Source organism: Eulemur rufifrons, chromosome 18, assembly GCF_041146395.1.
Source record: "Eulemur rufifrons isolate Redbay chromosome 18, OSU_ERuf_1, whole genome shotgun sequence".
Lineage (NCBI taxonomy): Eukaryota > Metazoa > Chordata > Mammalia > Primates > Lemuridae > Eulemur > Eulemur rufifrons.
This window is the reverse complement of record NC_091000.1, coordinates 46,641,389-46,657,472: the sequence shown is the minus strand read 5'-3', so window position 1 is coordinate 46,657,472 and position 16,084 is coordinate 46,641,389. Positions and strand designations below refer to the sequence as shown.

General features: G+C 40.0%; 3 non-coding genes across 3 annotated transcripts; 1 reads left to right on the top strand and 2 right to left on the bottom strand.

Annotated features, from left to right (window-relative positions):
* Nucleotides 1-2,324: 2,324 nt before the first annotated feature.
* On the bottom strand, nucleotides 2,325-2,396 carry TRNAA-CGC (transfer RNA alanine (anticodon CGC)). The gene has a single exon. It is a non-coding gene; the product is annotated as a tRNA-Ala (tRNA).
* A 6,702-nt stretch (nucleotides 2,397-9,098) lies between these two features.
* Nucleotides 9,099-9,171, bottom strand: TRNAK-UUU (transfer RNA lysine (anticodon UUU)). Its single transcript has one exon. It is a non-coding gene; the product is annotated as a tRNA-Lys (tRNA).
* A 4,636-nt stretch (nucleotides 9,172-13,807) lies between these two features.
* TRNAA-AGC (transfer RNA alanine (anticodon AGC)) lies at nucleotides 13,808-13,879 on the top strand. Its single transcript has one exon. It is a non-coding gene; the product is annotated as a tRNA-Ala (tRNA).
* The last annotated feature ends 2,205 nt before the right edge of the window (nucleotides 13,880-16,084 follow it).

The window sequence follows — 16,084 nt, the reverse complement described above, 5'->3', positions numbered from 1 at the left end:
CTACAGTTCAGGCCACTGGGAAGTTCAAGCCACTGCTTACTCTTACTCTGGTTCCTAGGAAAGGGTCATAGGACAGGTCTGTATGTTCTGAAACTTATTCTCAGTAAAAGTCCTGATAGCAACTCATCTGGACTCATTCAATAATATCTGAACTAGTCTTTTTTTCTTCTCATTTCACCACTATTCCCAATCCATTTTCTACATTATTTAGAGAACTAACTTCGTAAAATTCAAATCTGATTGTGATAATCTCTTGTTTGTAGTATTTCATTATCCTCTCATTGCCTACTGAGTCCTCTAGGAAAGCATACATAAAGCAGCTATCATTGAGAACATGTTTTTTTTCTTTTGTTGGTTGAACCTTTTAATTATGTTTAGGGAATTTGACATTTTTAGAGTCAGATTCTTGCTTTCTGAAGCTACTGACATTGATTTTAAACCTGGCCAACTAGATATTCTTTCCACTCAAGTTAATCATATTCACTGTTTGGTTTTTGGAACCAAAAATATTGATGATACACAGTTCAAAACCCTTTTTAAGCTATATATTCCTATATCTCCTATATCATCTCCTGCAGTTTCCCTGTCTTATCCTATGATCCAGCTATATGTAACTACCTAAATTGTCCAACATTTTGGTGGACAATTATCCACATGCATGATGTTTATTATTACTACAATAACACTGTGATCCTCATTTCCAACTGTAAAATATCCCACTCATTCTTTAACACACATCACAAGTATCTCTTCTTTTGTTCGCTTTACCTGACCTACCTTCTCAGGGACAGTTGATCCTACTCTCTTTTGTATTCCAGTGTTACCTTTTACAAACCTCCAATATGGTAATTATGACACAGAGTAACAAATATTGCTTATATATTGGCTCTTCCTCACTTGACTTTCAGTTGTACCTCCTAAGTTAGCACAGTTATGTAGTAACACAGAGGAAGCACCTAACAAATGTTTATTAAATAAATTATTGGATTTCTTCTTAACAGTGGCAGAGAAATACATCTTATCGTTGGTAACAAAAGTTTGGTACTTGTCCCAGAGGCTGAATCAGTGAGAACAAAGAATGAGGACAAGTGGTTTGAGGAAAAGGGAAGATAAGTTTAATAATTTGCTGGCAAATGAGGAGGGCAGAATACTAGCTTCTCAAAAGACCACCATCCTGCCTTTAAGCATAAAAACAGGGCTTTTTAAAAGAGTTTTTTGGGGTCATGGGCTTAGGTCTATATGACCACAGGTGTCACAGGTCTGTTTCTGTAGCCCTTATCTCCACTGACTATGATCTTGTGACAATTCTGTTAAGCCATCTCATGTGGTTCAAGATACTAGAAAACAAACAGCAAAGAACATTTTTCTGCCCCTTTGATTACTGGCCTTGGGAAAGAGTGCAGGTTTTAATTCCCAAAAAGGGTGGGAGTTTTAGAGAAATAACTTGTGAAACATTGTGTTGCCCTTTTACAGACCTTTACCCCATTACACCATTTTTAGTGTACTTCTTAATGAGAACAGAAACAATAAAGTAAATTTACTATCAGTATTCCAAATCACTCAATTGAATTAAGTAATGAACATAAGTACAACACAGAAGTCACATAAGCCTAAAATTAATCTACGTACAGTTGCCCAGAATGCAACCTCCTTTTCAGGGTTGACAGGAAATCTAACTCTGCCTTCCATTTCCACAGGTTATTTCCAACCTTTACTACTTTCCCAAATCTCCTGCACTGGACTGTGGTGAGCTCTCTTGCACAGAAATCTTGAGTAAGGCCAAAGATGCAGTGAGAAATTGGTAAGTAGGCTAATAAGTGTAGCACAAGATCCACATGATTTTATGGTCCTAGGGTGGTCCCTTGAGTACTTACATGCAACTCTTATCTCAGTACTAACAAGGCATGCTACTTTCCCCTTCCCCATCCCACCTCAGGCCCCTGCAAAAAAATTGCTACCAGACATTTTAGTTTTACTGATTGTTTTCCACTGGAAAGTGGAAATAGATGGAGCCTCATTTAATTGAGTTTAAAGCGTTCTTTGATATGTAGCTTTCTTCCTGGATGCATTCATAGAATGAATTTCCTTCTGAATTATCTCTTTGGCTTTGTATTGCTCACTGCATGATAAAACACCTCAGAGAAATTTCCAGAAAATATGGCGGTGGCTAGTTAACCAAATGGAAGAGAAATAAACAAAACAGATATTGCTCGATTTAAAAAAAATGATAATGACAAAAATGAGAAAGGACTAAAATATATATATTTAATAATTATCTGGACCGGAGGCTGAATTAAACAAAAGGAACATTGGAAAAATCTCCTTGGAGATGCCGGGGATCGAACCCGGGGCCTCATACATGCGAAGCATGCGCTCTACCACTGAGCTACATCCCCTGACAGGGGACAGTAAGATGGTAGAATTACTGTCCTCTTAAAATCTCCAAACTGTTCACATTACTATTTTATATTCAACCGGGGAGTGGCTGGCCCTGAGGATGAATTCCACCCAAAGCCTCACCCAGATTACACTCAAGCAGACTCTCTTCAGGACACAACAACATCCGGCTCCTATCGTTACTGAGAGCAGAGTAGAATTTTATAGCTTTAGCACAATTGGTTCTGCTGTTGGCTCAATCGAATCCCAGACGGAAAGAATTAAGGGATTGTTCAGGCCGCTTTGAAAATTTTTCTGCTAGCCGAGACCCAAATTCCTTGCAGGTGAGTCGGTTGAATGGTCAAATGCATCTTAGAAGCTGTCTCCCCCACTTGACCCGGTTTGGAGAAGAAAGCGTCCAGATAGATGAAAACGTGAGAATCCTGCCCTAATCTTTCCTCACCGGGCAATGGCTCGGGCCGTACTTACCATCTAGCCCACCTGACGCCGGAGCTTTATCCGCTTTATCTGGGGACTCTGGCTTAACGAAGAATACTAGATTAAGAAGGTCTATTTGCTTGTTTCCCCCTTTTCTTGATCCACACATCAGCTTCTCTTGACTTATCTCCTCTGAGTCTCCGCAAGGCTGCTGCGCTGAAGAATGAACCTGGATGAAACAGCTGTACCCGGGATCCGCGCAGGCCTAGGGCTGCTGCAGCTGCAGCGGAGCCGCCACGACCCACTGAAAGTGCAACTCTGCCCTCACACCTCGCTGGAGCAGCCGCCCGCACAAAGGTCTGCCTCTTGCTTCAGAAGTTATAAAGCAGAGAACAGCGACTCTTCAAAAGTAAAGTGATACCACCAAAGGCACGATCCATGAAAGAAGTGATTGATAAGGTGGACTTCACTAAAATTTAAAGAGTCGGCTCTGTGGAAGACGCTTTCAAGAGAATGAGAAGACAAGCCACAGACTGGGAGAACATATTTCCAAAACACATATTTGATAAAGGACTGGTGCCCAAAATATACAAAGAACTCTTAAAACGAAACAATAAGAAAACAAACAACCGGATTAAAGAGACAAAGAATGTGAACAAACTCACCAAAGAAGAGCCACAGATGGCAAATAAGCATATGAAAAGACGCTCCACATCCTGTGTCATCAGGGAAATGCAAGTTAAAACAATAAGATACTGCACACACCTGTTAGAATGGCCCAAATCCAGAACACTGACAACACCAAATGCTGATGAGGATGTGGAACAACAGGAACTCTGAGTCATTGCTGGTGTGAATGCAAAATGATAAAACCACTTTCGAAGACAGTTTGGCAGTTTCTTACAAAGCTAAATATACTCTTACCATATGATCCAGCAATCAAGCTCTTTAGTATCTATCTAGAGGAGTTGAAATCATGTCTACACAAAAATCTGCACACGGACGTGCATAACAGCTTTATTCATAATTGCCAAACTTGGAAACAACCAAGATGTCTTTCAGTAGGTAAATGGATAAATAAACTTTGCTACATCCAGACAACAGGATAGTATTCAGTGCTAAAAAGAAATGAGCTCTCAAGCCATGAAAAGACACAGAGGAAACTTAAGTACATATTACTAAGTGAAAGAAACCAATCAGAAAAGCCAATTGTACTGAATGATTCCAAGTATGTGATGTTCTGGAAAAAGCGAAACTATTGAGACAGTAAAAAGATCAGTGGTTTTCAGGGGTTAAGGAGAAAAGATGAATAGGTGGAGCACAGAGGATTTTTAGGGCAGTTAAAATTCTCTGTATGATACTACAATGGTGGATATATGTCACTGTACATTTGCCAAAACCCATCAATTGTACAACAGCAAAAGTGACTCCTAATGTAAACCATGGACTTTGGGTGATAATGATGTGTCAATGTATGTTTACTAATCATAACAAATGTACCACTCTGTTGCGGGATATTGATGGTGGAGGAGGCTGTGCATATGTGGGGTTCAGGATATATAAGAAATTTCTGTACTTTCCACTTAGTTTTGCTGTGAATCTAAAACTACTCTAAAAAAAAAAAAAGACTATTTTAAAAAAAAAAGGAAAAGTGATCTCAAGAAGGTGACACGGAAGGTGTGCCATTACATCTGCTGACTCTGCCAGCTGCCTATCAATGGAAGAGGCAGAAGGCAAAGGAAAGAGCCTCCAGTTGTATGTTGAGTCCAGGTGACTAGGACTGCCCCCATAGAATGAGTTGGGAAGTCCATAAAGCTGTGTCTCCTCATAAAAAATATGAGAGATCTAGTATTGCTTAGCTACTGCTAAGGAACTCGCTTCTAGATGGTGAAAAATGTTCCTGCAAAATGGGGTCATAATTCAGGTGCAAACCTCAGCCATGGCTTCTTCAGACATAATTAAGGCATTTGAATGTCTTTCACTCCCTATGTTTTCAAAGTGACTTCCTTCGAAAATATAAACCCACTTCATTATTGTCTTTTTAATAGGCGGTGAAGGTGCAGAGACTACTGAAAACCACACGACCACCTACACTGAAACTTCGTGTTGCCAGGTGCTCCCATGGGGGAAAGATGTCATTGTCACTGAATAATGTGAGAAGAAAATCTGGCTCTTCCAGGAGATGATTGAAACAGGTGTACCACTTTAGTTCATTAAATTAGAATATTACACAACAGAGAAAATGAACTTAGTATTGTTAATTTACTTTTAAAAAATAACCTTAATTTTTTAGAGCAGTTTAAGGTTCACAGCAAAGTTGAACAGAGTTTCCACATGCCCCTTACCCCTCCTCCCAATCTCCTATTATACATTGTGCATTCAATTTGCTAATATTTTGTTGACGATTTTAGTACATATGATCATAAGAGATATTGGTCTGTAGTTTTCTCTTCTTGTAATGCCTTTGTCTGGTTTTGGTATTAGGATAATGTTGGCCTCATAGAATGAATTGGGAAGTATTTCCTCTGCTTCTACCTTTTGGAAAAGATTGAAAGAATCAGTATAATTTCTTCCTAAAATGTTTTTTAGAATTTACCAGTGAACCCACCTGATCCTAATACTTTCTGTTTTAGAAGATTATTCATTGTTGATTCAATTTCTCTAATAGATATAGTCCTGTTCAGATTGTTTATTTCCTCTTATGTGAGTCAATCAGTGTAGTTTTTTTTCTTTTCTTCTTCATTGTAGAATATTTCAACACACAAAAGAGCAAAACATATTGTAATTAATTCCCAGGTATCCATTATTTATTAATAGTTTTATTATTAATATCAACTGATGGCCAATCTTGCTTCATAATCAGTATAGTTTTAATGGGTAATTCTGTTTTTATGAGTGATTAGAATGAGGCAGAGGAGCTGTACAACGTCAGAGACTAACTCATAAAAGACAGTAATTTATTATGTCACAACAGATAAGTAATACATTGGTATATATTTATTTCCTACTTAGCCTTTGTATGAAATTTTTTAATATGAATTTTTGTTGCTTCTATTTTTTCTTGAAATCATTTTATCAGAACATAAATGTAATATTTTCCCTTATATTTTTAAAATATTGATGGTACTTTTTTTTCTTATATCATTGCTGTTTGTCCTAACTTTAAGTAGACAAATTATTCTTTTATGTAAGATAATGACCATGGCTTTAAATGTACATAATTTATCATGCTAAAGAAATTTTCTTCTCTTGCTATTTTTCTAAAATGATGTATATAACAATAGGAATGAATATCAATTTTAAGAAGTGACATTTAGCATCAGTTATAGTGTTAATAGTATTGAAGAGGATAGCTTCTAAAGTAAGACAAAATCTGATTTTAATCTTGAGTTCAGTATTTATTCATGACTATTGTTAGAATTAAATTAGATGATCCATGGAAAGTGTATGGAAGAATGATACCTCATAATGGGCGATTATGTATGTATTTGTGTGTACATAAAGCTTATATACAAACCGTAATACATAATGTTATCTATGGGTGTGTGTGTTTGCTAATATCACCAAATTTATTTTCTCTGACTGGTAAATAAGTAGGAGACAGGTTTTCAAATATTTTCCTTAAAAAGTCCAGTGAGAAAGTAAATATTGAGTAAATTATCATGAAGTTGATAAATATAATTTCTTATGATAAACATAGTTCTTACCTCAGGTTTTTCCACCATGACCACTGATTTGGGGGAGAGTAACTTTGAAGAACTATATTTCCTTCTTTTCTCTCCCTATTTTAGAAGATATCTTATTTTTTCCTTCAATATTGGCAAATATTACCCTATTGTAAGAGATTCTTGACAAAATTAGATTGTTAAAGCAAGTAACAAGGTTATCTCTTTCACTGCCCGCTGTATAAAGGAAGTGAGAGCACTTGGCACAGGATGGTCACATGTTCTAAGTGAAAAGGCATCATATTCCTTGGTTCTAGTCCCCTCATGAATGCTCTGTTTCTTCTGGTCCTTTTTATTCCAAATTGCAAAAATAATAGGAACTTCTTGGTTTAACTTCTGGCAATTAACCTATGATATAGTAGTGGAAATTCTTTTGCCAAAGACACTAAATGAAAAATTAAAATGTCATTAAACAAATAAAATGTGCATGCCTACAATGGTCCTGAACTGAAAAGGTAACATTTTTGAAAAAAAAAAACCTAATAATTTTATATAATATTTATTCCCTGTCTCTGTGTCTTTGTGATCTAACACAAGAGCTGAAATAAAAGGGAACCATTAAATTGTGTATGGGTATATGTGAGTATAATATGATGTTATGAGAGAAGAATTCATGATTGCAGTCCTATAATCTGGGTTTATAACTGAATGCCATTTAAAAGTTGATGACATCAGACAAATTTTGGAACATATTTCATTACTCTTTCCATATCTGTCAAACAGGACCATATAAAGGGGTTTTTATAATATCAAATAATATCATGCTGGTGTGTACAATGATATTCCAACACACTTACATGATATTCCAACATGCCTTCTCTGGGACTCCTTCCAAAACAGCACTCGTTGGCTTCCATTTTCCCTCAGAACATAGACAGGGTAGACATATTCTACATAAGTTTTGGGGTTTTCTGAATACAGTATGTTGAGCATGATTATGTTCTGTCTTCTGAGTAAAATGTTGGGTTCCTCAGAAAATTCTGTAACTTAACAGTTATTTCCACAGCTTTCCATTAAATAGATGCTTCTATAATGCTGTACAAAAAAAGACTGGGCCTTGCCACAAAAATTCATGAAGTAAGCTGAGGTATAGCTGGAAGCCAACAAGAAAAAAAATCCTTCATAGTGGAAATATATAGGAGTCCACTAGAATACAGTTTGCTACAGTCACAATGCACAGTAGTCATTTACTGGTTACACTAGACATCATCCTAGCTGTGTTTTACACCAAGATATCGAGTTAAAAGCAGCCCAACCCCCCACCCCACACACATACCCTTTGGGTATGACACCATCTTAATTCTCTCCATTAGTAAGATCTGTCCCTTCTCTGTTTCCCATTCTCACATTCTAGCAGTCTGATGAGACTTTTGTACCAACTGAGAAACAAGTTTTGCCAGAAAAATGGGGTCCTCACAAGTTCAAAAACTATTTCATCAGATTTTCTGTGAACATGAAAAGAGTCTCGTAAGGGCAGATGAAGGCAAAAAGGAGATAGCAATAACCTCACCTGGATTTCTAATCATTTGCTGTTATTTCTAAGGAAGTTCCAGGAACGTTATGCTATCCAGAATGAATTCAGAGCCAAGATCACTTTAGCTTATCATGATGAGCTCCCAATCTTCAAATCACAATGAGCCCTTTTCAATTCTCACTCTACCTAGTGTCCCTCTCTTCTGTATCTGCCTAATTAATAGGAATCACAGATTCTTTCAGAGTTGCAGTCTCGGCGGGGCGCGGTGGCTCACGCCTGTAATCCTAGCACTCTGGGAGGCCGAGGCGGAAGGATGGCTTGAGCTGAGGAATTCGAGACCAGCCTGAGCAAGAGCGAGACCCCTGTCGCTACTGAAAATAGAAAAATTAACCGAGCGTCGTGGCGCCCGCCCGTAGTCCCAGCTATTCGAGAGGCTGAGGCAGGAGGATCGCTTGAGCCCAGGAGTTTGAGGTTGCTGTGAGCCAGGCTGACGCCACAGCATTCTACTCAGGACAACGGAGGGAGACTCTGTCTCAAACAAACAAATAAACAAACACCACAAAAAAACCCAAATGAAAAAACAGAGTTGCAGTCTCAGTGCTGTGGTACTGTATTTGCCAAATACCTTCACAAGATTGCATCTTAAATTTGTAGGTATCTTAAACTAATCACACTCAAACCCAAGTTCCTCCTCCCTTCTGGTCCCATCTAATGCCCAGAAAGCAAAAAAACTCGATCTATTGACAAGCAGAAGAGCATTCTTTTCCTGTAGCTTGGTAAAAAGAACTCTCATCTACACTAGCAGGGAGGCTGCATTTATTTTTTGAGGATGCGTGCACTGTTCTCTTTTTCAAGCAAAACCCCACTCTCTTAAATTTCGCCTCCACACAGAATCCTGTGTCCGGTATCTCAAATTGATCCCTTCAGTCATTAAGTACCTTCCTTTCTAACAACTGAAATTCCAGTGCCCAGAAGGGAGAAAGCTGAATTTCTAACAACTGAAATTCCAGTGCCCAGAAGGGAGAAAGCTGAATTTACAACTCTTCTGGTGTATAAAACTCGAGAGAGTTGGGGGTTGGACCTAACGCCCGAACAGGGACTTGAACCCTGGACCCTCAGATTAAAAGTCTGATGCTCTACCAACTGAGCTATTCGGGCTCACGAATGTGCGCTGTCTTTGACAGACTATTAAAGGTAAATACATTTGATTATTGTCAATTTTAGCCTTTCGTTCCAAGGCAATATGTTAATTAATCATCTGCCCACATACCTCATATACTCAAGCCAAAAGCAGCCGGCAGACCCCACTTCTACATTCACCAACCTACTCCCATCACAACCATTTTGCTTCCCTGTGGCTCTTTCAAAAGCCACCAATACCAACAGCTACTGCACCTCAAATAAAAACCCAAACACATGGGTGCGTTCTGAAGAGCCCAGCTGTGGAAACGGCCCCCAAACACTCTCAAAAGACGACAGAGTTTGAGTAAAAAGGAGGAACATCTTCCTTTGGAACAAGAGGTTTTCGGCCCACTTCCCTTAAAACACACTGGACTCCAATTTTTTTCCTACCTACAGGAGGCAGAGAAAAGATGTAGAGCTTGGAAACGTCCTACCCACTCATTCATCCAAATTCTATACATGCTTACAGATCCACATTCAAATTCTCTTCTCCCCACTTCGCTAACTCCACCTCGCCTCATCCCTCTCCTCAGTCGCTCGTCCCTTCATCCTTTCTCCTCTGGTCCACGCTGACTCCTCCTGGGTCAGGTCCTTCCCAATAACTCGGCCCCCTCCATCCCAGTTCCTGGGTTCTTGACTTTGTAGGCCAGGAGTTCCCAAACCTGTCAGATTTAGAACCTAGGGGACTTTCTAAATGATATAAATTCCTGTCCCGTCAGTCCCACCTAGACTATACTTTCGGCCTTCATCCAAAACTCACATGTGAGTTGACTATCACACAAAATTAGTGGCAAAAGGTTTGAAAGCGTGGACCCGTTGCGCTCAACGTCAGATGACATTTGAAAAGCTCTCTAGGCGTACAATATGGTAGTTCATTTTATAGACGGGGTCCCAGGCCACACGTCTCCCTTACCTTCTCCTCATTCCAGAGAGAATTCCGTCTGAAAACACTATGTATCCGACGGTAGCATTCTCCTTCCTCTCTACCGCACCTACTGTCTTTCAAATCAGAACTTCAGCGACAGGAAAAGCAGCTGCAGGTCCGGATGGAATTGCTATCCCAGGTTTGCTAGACACACGCTGTCGCTTTGCATTTCATGCCAGGTTTGGTGAATCATTTTCGCTTCTGTCTTATCTCCTCCATAAGGACCTAAATCTCCCTAGGCAGTATTAAACTCGTCTTATTTGAATTTTTCTCCATTACCTGTGTTATCTTTCAGGCAGCCTTGTAGGCAGAGGAGGAGAAAGTTGGGGGAAAGGGGCAATTTGAAGACGCAAGAAAATGCCCTGTTCCTGGGACTGTCCCTGGATGGAATGGAAGTGCTCACTAGAAAGTCAGCTGAGAGGCGGACCTTGCAGCAAGCTGACAGGTAGGAAAATATCTGAAGATTTCCAGAGTCTAAAATCAGTCTAAGGGTAAATCATTCTTCTGTTTTCCAGAAATACGCATCAATGCCTCCAAAGTCCATAATTCCTTTTCAGGCTTCTGCTATCCTCACTTCAAGGGCCTTCTCCACACTCTCAAGAATATCCAGATCTCCAGTTGCAAGCTCTCTGCAGAAATCCAGACTCAGGTGCAACAGTGCTTAGCAGACATCTGCATAAAACTGCATCATAGATGTTTCAAATTCATCATGTTCAAACAGTGCCAGAACAGTGATTGTCTGTGGCAGACACTTGCTGCTTTTCCTTTTGTAGCTGAAGTGGTATTTTGTCTTCTCTTTGCTCCAGGCCTAAATTTCTAGAGGCAACTGTTAGGGTCCTCTTGTTTGTACCTACCCCCCTGCATTTTCTACTTTGGCAATCAGGATCAGTGCACTTGCAAGGCCCCCACTATGATGGTGTGGGAAACTCATGGTACTATGGAGACAGACCAGAGGAGTGACAAATCTGTAGGTTCAAATAGAAGCCACTTGAGGCAAACTGGTCATGTCACAGTCAGAGTTGGGATTTGGAGGCCCTAGGTATTAGCTATTTCCTTTCCCTGGGAAAAGTTCAGAATGTCCAGAATATGGATCCTTTCAGGGACTATGGGGCCAGGATCCCAGCACTCTTTGGAAACTTTTTATCTCTTCTGACACTGCCCACTGCCTTGAGTTACCTGAGGCCATGTGGAGTCTCCATGTGTATTTTAGTGAAGTTTTGAAGAGTAAGAGGAAAAAGAAGCACCCATGCTTGTGCAATAGAAAACACCAAAGACAAGCTTTTGTTTTCTGCAGGCTCCGCCAGGAGTCAAGGAAACAAAAATCAAAGAGGAAGACAGCTAATTCACTCAAAAAGGAATTTAAAAGCAGTCTTTACTTGGCATCTGCCCTGAAATACACACAGCTTTGTTAAAGCATTTCTAACTGAAAGATTCTAAAAGCAACGCCGTTGGAGGGTCCAGTGATTTAGGTGGTTATAGTGCTTCCTGGATAGACAGGGCATCCTGGACTCCAGTGTCTGTGGAGTCTTGACTTTTTTATTTTTTACTTTTCTCTGTAAGTGGCTCACTCCTGTCTGGTCCCCCAAGCCTTTGAGAGACTAAACAGAGATCCTGTTGTTTATTTCTACACACAAAACAAGCTCTGCTGCCTTTTGTAAAATTTAGCTTTTACAGTTTTCGTACCCCTTTGATACACAAACTAGCACCCAAAAGGAAACAGAAATGGAAATGATTTTGGTACATTTACCCAACGTAGAACCATGCTTAGAAACACAGAGTTCTATAATTTTTTTTCTGCTCCTTGTTTACATCGCCAATGTTTGTTTTAGGAAACACAAGAAACTTAGGCATCTAAGTACTCCTTCGGCCCCATCTTCTACCTCAGGTATCTTTCGGGTGCGTGCGAGCCCGCGCTTTTCCCCCAGCCAAAAGGGCTCAAGGATGCACTTTATCAAGGTGAAGCTGCAGTTTTCACCCAGGTCAACCCCAGAATGATGGGCTTTACAAACCCCGTGTAGAGGTTAGATACGCACACACAGAGCCAGCCAGGATTCGAATCCGGAATCCTCTGATCTGTAGCCAGACGCGTTATCTATTACGCCACTGATCCTGTTGGGTAGAGGATCCGTTAATTTATGTATTCCCTTTTATGATTTCACAGTTGTACAAACAAGAATGTTGTAATAAATGTAGACGGGAAGGAATTTTAACTAATTACTTGCTAATTTCTTGTGATTTTATTTCCCCTGGTGCGTGTGCGGGGTTGAGTGTTTTCTATAACATGTCATGTGAATCTCCAAAAAGAGTCAATTTATTATCGACCAGAATAACTGCCCTGTCAAACTCCAGCATCAAGCAAAAGTCCCCTAACACTTAAAGTGTAGCCCTCTCCCAAATCGAACTATTCCTACCAGCTGATAACATTCGCCTTTGAACTTCAAATCCTGTTTTCAAAGTTCGTTTTTTTCCCCTGGGGATGCTGAGGTTTGGGTTACTTAAAGGTTCTCCCCACCACTCACCCAAGAGTGACTTTAGTTGAAGACAAACTGGAGGTGCTAAGGACAGAACCTGGGATCTCGTAAGTGCAAAGTACGCACTCTACCACTGAGCTATATCCCCAACTCTGAAAGGTCTTAGCTCTTTCATCAAATGTTCTTACTACTTTCCTGTGAGAATTTTTCGGTTTTGTTTTTTAATCTAAGAGTTGGTTAAATGAAAGTCCACTGGGTTAAATTTCACAATCTCCATAACTGCGAACCTGGATACTGTTTAGTGACTTCATTGTAAGAGTAACTGGGTTGTAATCTGAATAGTATCGCTTGTGATTCTAGAAACTTCCCACTTTTTTTTTTTTTTTTTTTTTTTGGCAGAGTCCCGCTCTGTCACCCTGGCTAGAGAGCCGTGGCGTCAACCTAGCTCACAGCAACCTCAAACTCCTAGGCTCAAGCAATCCTTCTGCCTCAGACTCCCAAGTAGCTGGGACTACAGGCATGCGCCACCATGCCCAGCTAATTTTTTTAATATATATATTTTTAGTTGTTCAGATAATTTCTTTCTATTTTTAGTAGAGACGGGATCTCGCTCTTGCTCAGACTGTTCTCCAACTCCCGAGCTCAAACGATCCACCCACCTGGGCCTCCCAAAGTGCTATGTTACATAAGTTTTAAATTTCACTGTTCTAAATAGCATGATGAAATCTTGCCTCATCCGCCCCATCCCTCGCTGGAAGTCAGTCTTTTGTCCAGCGTATCCACGCTGTATAAGCTCTTCTTTCTAAGCCAGTATTGTGAATTAATTCCATTTCAGTGTTTCCTCATCTGCACCGACATTTCCTGAGCAGCTCTGCTGGTACTGGTCTTTGTATTTCCCGGCGCTACAGTTTACGTTTTCTGGAAACACTGTAGACGAAAGGAAGGAGATTGGTAATTTAAGAAAATATTTCATCCTGGGATTCTTAGTGGTGGACCCAAACTGCCATTTGGGAAGTTTGCTGGGAGTAGTCCATGGAGCGTCCGCTAGTTATGAAAGATCGCATTAGCTCTGACGGGAGCTTTCGGTCCAGAATGCAACTTGAGGATTTCAGAAACAGTAGAACTGAACAGAATGGACTCCGATCTCAGCTTAAGTCGTGGAACACTGGCAAACAATAATAACTGGCTACAGAGAATGTACTAAGCTCTAACGTGAGGGGGTGTAGCTCAGTGATAGAGCGCGTGCTTAGCATGCACGAGGCCCTGGGTTCAATCCCCAGCACCTCCACGTGTAGGTCTGTCGGATGCCATCTTGGCTGCTGCTGTAATGCTGTTTGTGTACAAATAAGTTCAGCTTTTTTCTTAGTGGCCCCATAAAGCACAAGAGTAATTATGTTGGCATTTCAGATATGCCAAAAAGAAGCCATAAAAGTGCTTTCTTCAAGTGAAAAGGTGAAAGTCCTCCACTTACTAAAGAAAGGAGGGCAGCCTGAGCAAGAGAGAGACCCCGTCTTTACTAAAAATAGAAAAAAGTCGGACGTGGTGACAAGCGCCTGTAGTTCCAGCTACTCGGGAGGCTGAGGCAAGAGAATCGCTTGAGCCCAGGAGTTTGAGGTTGCTGTGAGCTAGGCTAACGCCACCGGACTCTAGCCGAGGCAACAGAGCGAGACTGTCTTCCTTCAAATGCTGTGGCTTCCCTCTCCTTCTCTTCTTTCTCTCTCTCTCTGCCCCTCTTTACCTTCTTTCTTTTCTTTCTCTCTTTTTTCTCTTTCCCTTCTCTCTCTTTATCTTTCTAAGAAAGCAAAATAAACTTTTTACATCTTTATATCCTAATCTTTGTGTGAGAAATCTTTCCCATCCCACGTACGAGTTTACACCTTTACAGCTAGCAAAATCATTAGGGGCAAGAAAAGCAAAACCATATCAAGAATATGTGGCATGTTCTTCTGAAGACCTTAGAACTCAGAACATTGCTTCTGGATCCGCTCCTATGAGTGAAACCACACAGGATTTGTCCTTTTGTGTCTGGCCTATTTCGCTGTGCATCATGTCCTATGTATTACACATAGGGCCTTTAAGGAAGTGATTACGATTTAATGAGATATAAGGGTGGAGCCCTGCTCCACTAGAACTTATAGCTCTCTCTCTGCTATGTGAAGACACAGGGAGAAGTCAGCCACCTGAAAAGGATGAGATGGTGCCTAAATACTATGAAAAATTTTCTAGGGTACTGATTAGGCAATAAACAAGTACGTATGTAAGTACCCATTGTTCTAAATCTTTATCAATAAATTAAAAGATCTCACAAGATCACATAAATTTTGTAAAACATTTCTCAATCAAATTGTTCACATGGACAGGAGGCCCACAAAAAAAAAAAAACAAATGGGTTTGCCTGGGTTACTCAACATCCTTTAGGTAATCCCACTTGGAACTTCAAGGTTTCTTTTTTCTCAGCTCTCTCCAAACACATCAGCTGAGCTGTCCTCCTTCATTTTTAAAAGTTTGTTATACAGTCATTTCCTGCTAACATGAAAAGTAAACATATGGCTCAATGGATTGCATGTAATATTGCCCCATTTTTATCCTGTGAGTCTTGGCACCATCTGAGGGGTTGTCTTCATGGAAGAAAGAAGATAGGGAGTAATAATAGAACTGATTTACACAGGTTCTTCTGACATCAAGACAACAAATGTCCCATCACATTAACAAGGCTATTCACTTTGCCTTCTATTTTTCACTTCTATTGAAGAGAAAAATAGAAAAAAAACAAGAGGCTCATGAGATTTCTTCTTTAGTTCCCATGATTTCCAGTGCAGTTGTTAGGCTTTTAAATTTAGAACTAATTTTAGGTTTACAGAAAAGTTATAAAACAAATACAGAGAGTTATCATAGCCCCCACCTAGCTTCATCTAATCTTTTTCTAATTTTGGTATATATACTGGTTATCTTGGGCATTCATTCTTGATTAGAATATGAAAGAACTCAGCGAAGATCACGTTCCTCAGGGACAGGTGCCAGGACAAACAAAGTCACAGTCAGGAATACATGGTACTTCCTCTTCCTCTATACTGGCTTTCTTTTCAATGGTATGTTCATAGCTAGCTATTCATGTTTGAATTCTTTGTAAGAATGGCAGTAGCTAAAAAACTCATAAGCTGCCAGGGCCATAGAAACTCCATGCTCCCTTTCTTCACATTGCCATACTTGCTGTAATATTTGTTGTAACCTCTTTGAAATGCTCCACCAACGCCTTTAAGGGTGAAATCCCACATCTGTATTCAGCCTGGCAGCTCCCCTCTTATGAAATCTGAGAGTTTCTTCTTCATTGGTATGACAAATGCCAATCTGGAGTTCTGGGTATTCAATGTCTTCTAATCTTGACATCTTATGTGATCATAATATGATTATCAAAACCAGAAAAGTACCAATAAATATATGAGAAGGAAGACAAGCATTTTCTCATTGATTTTTCTACTCTTCTCCTCCTTCA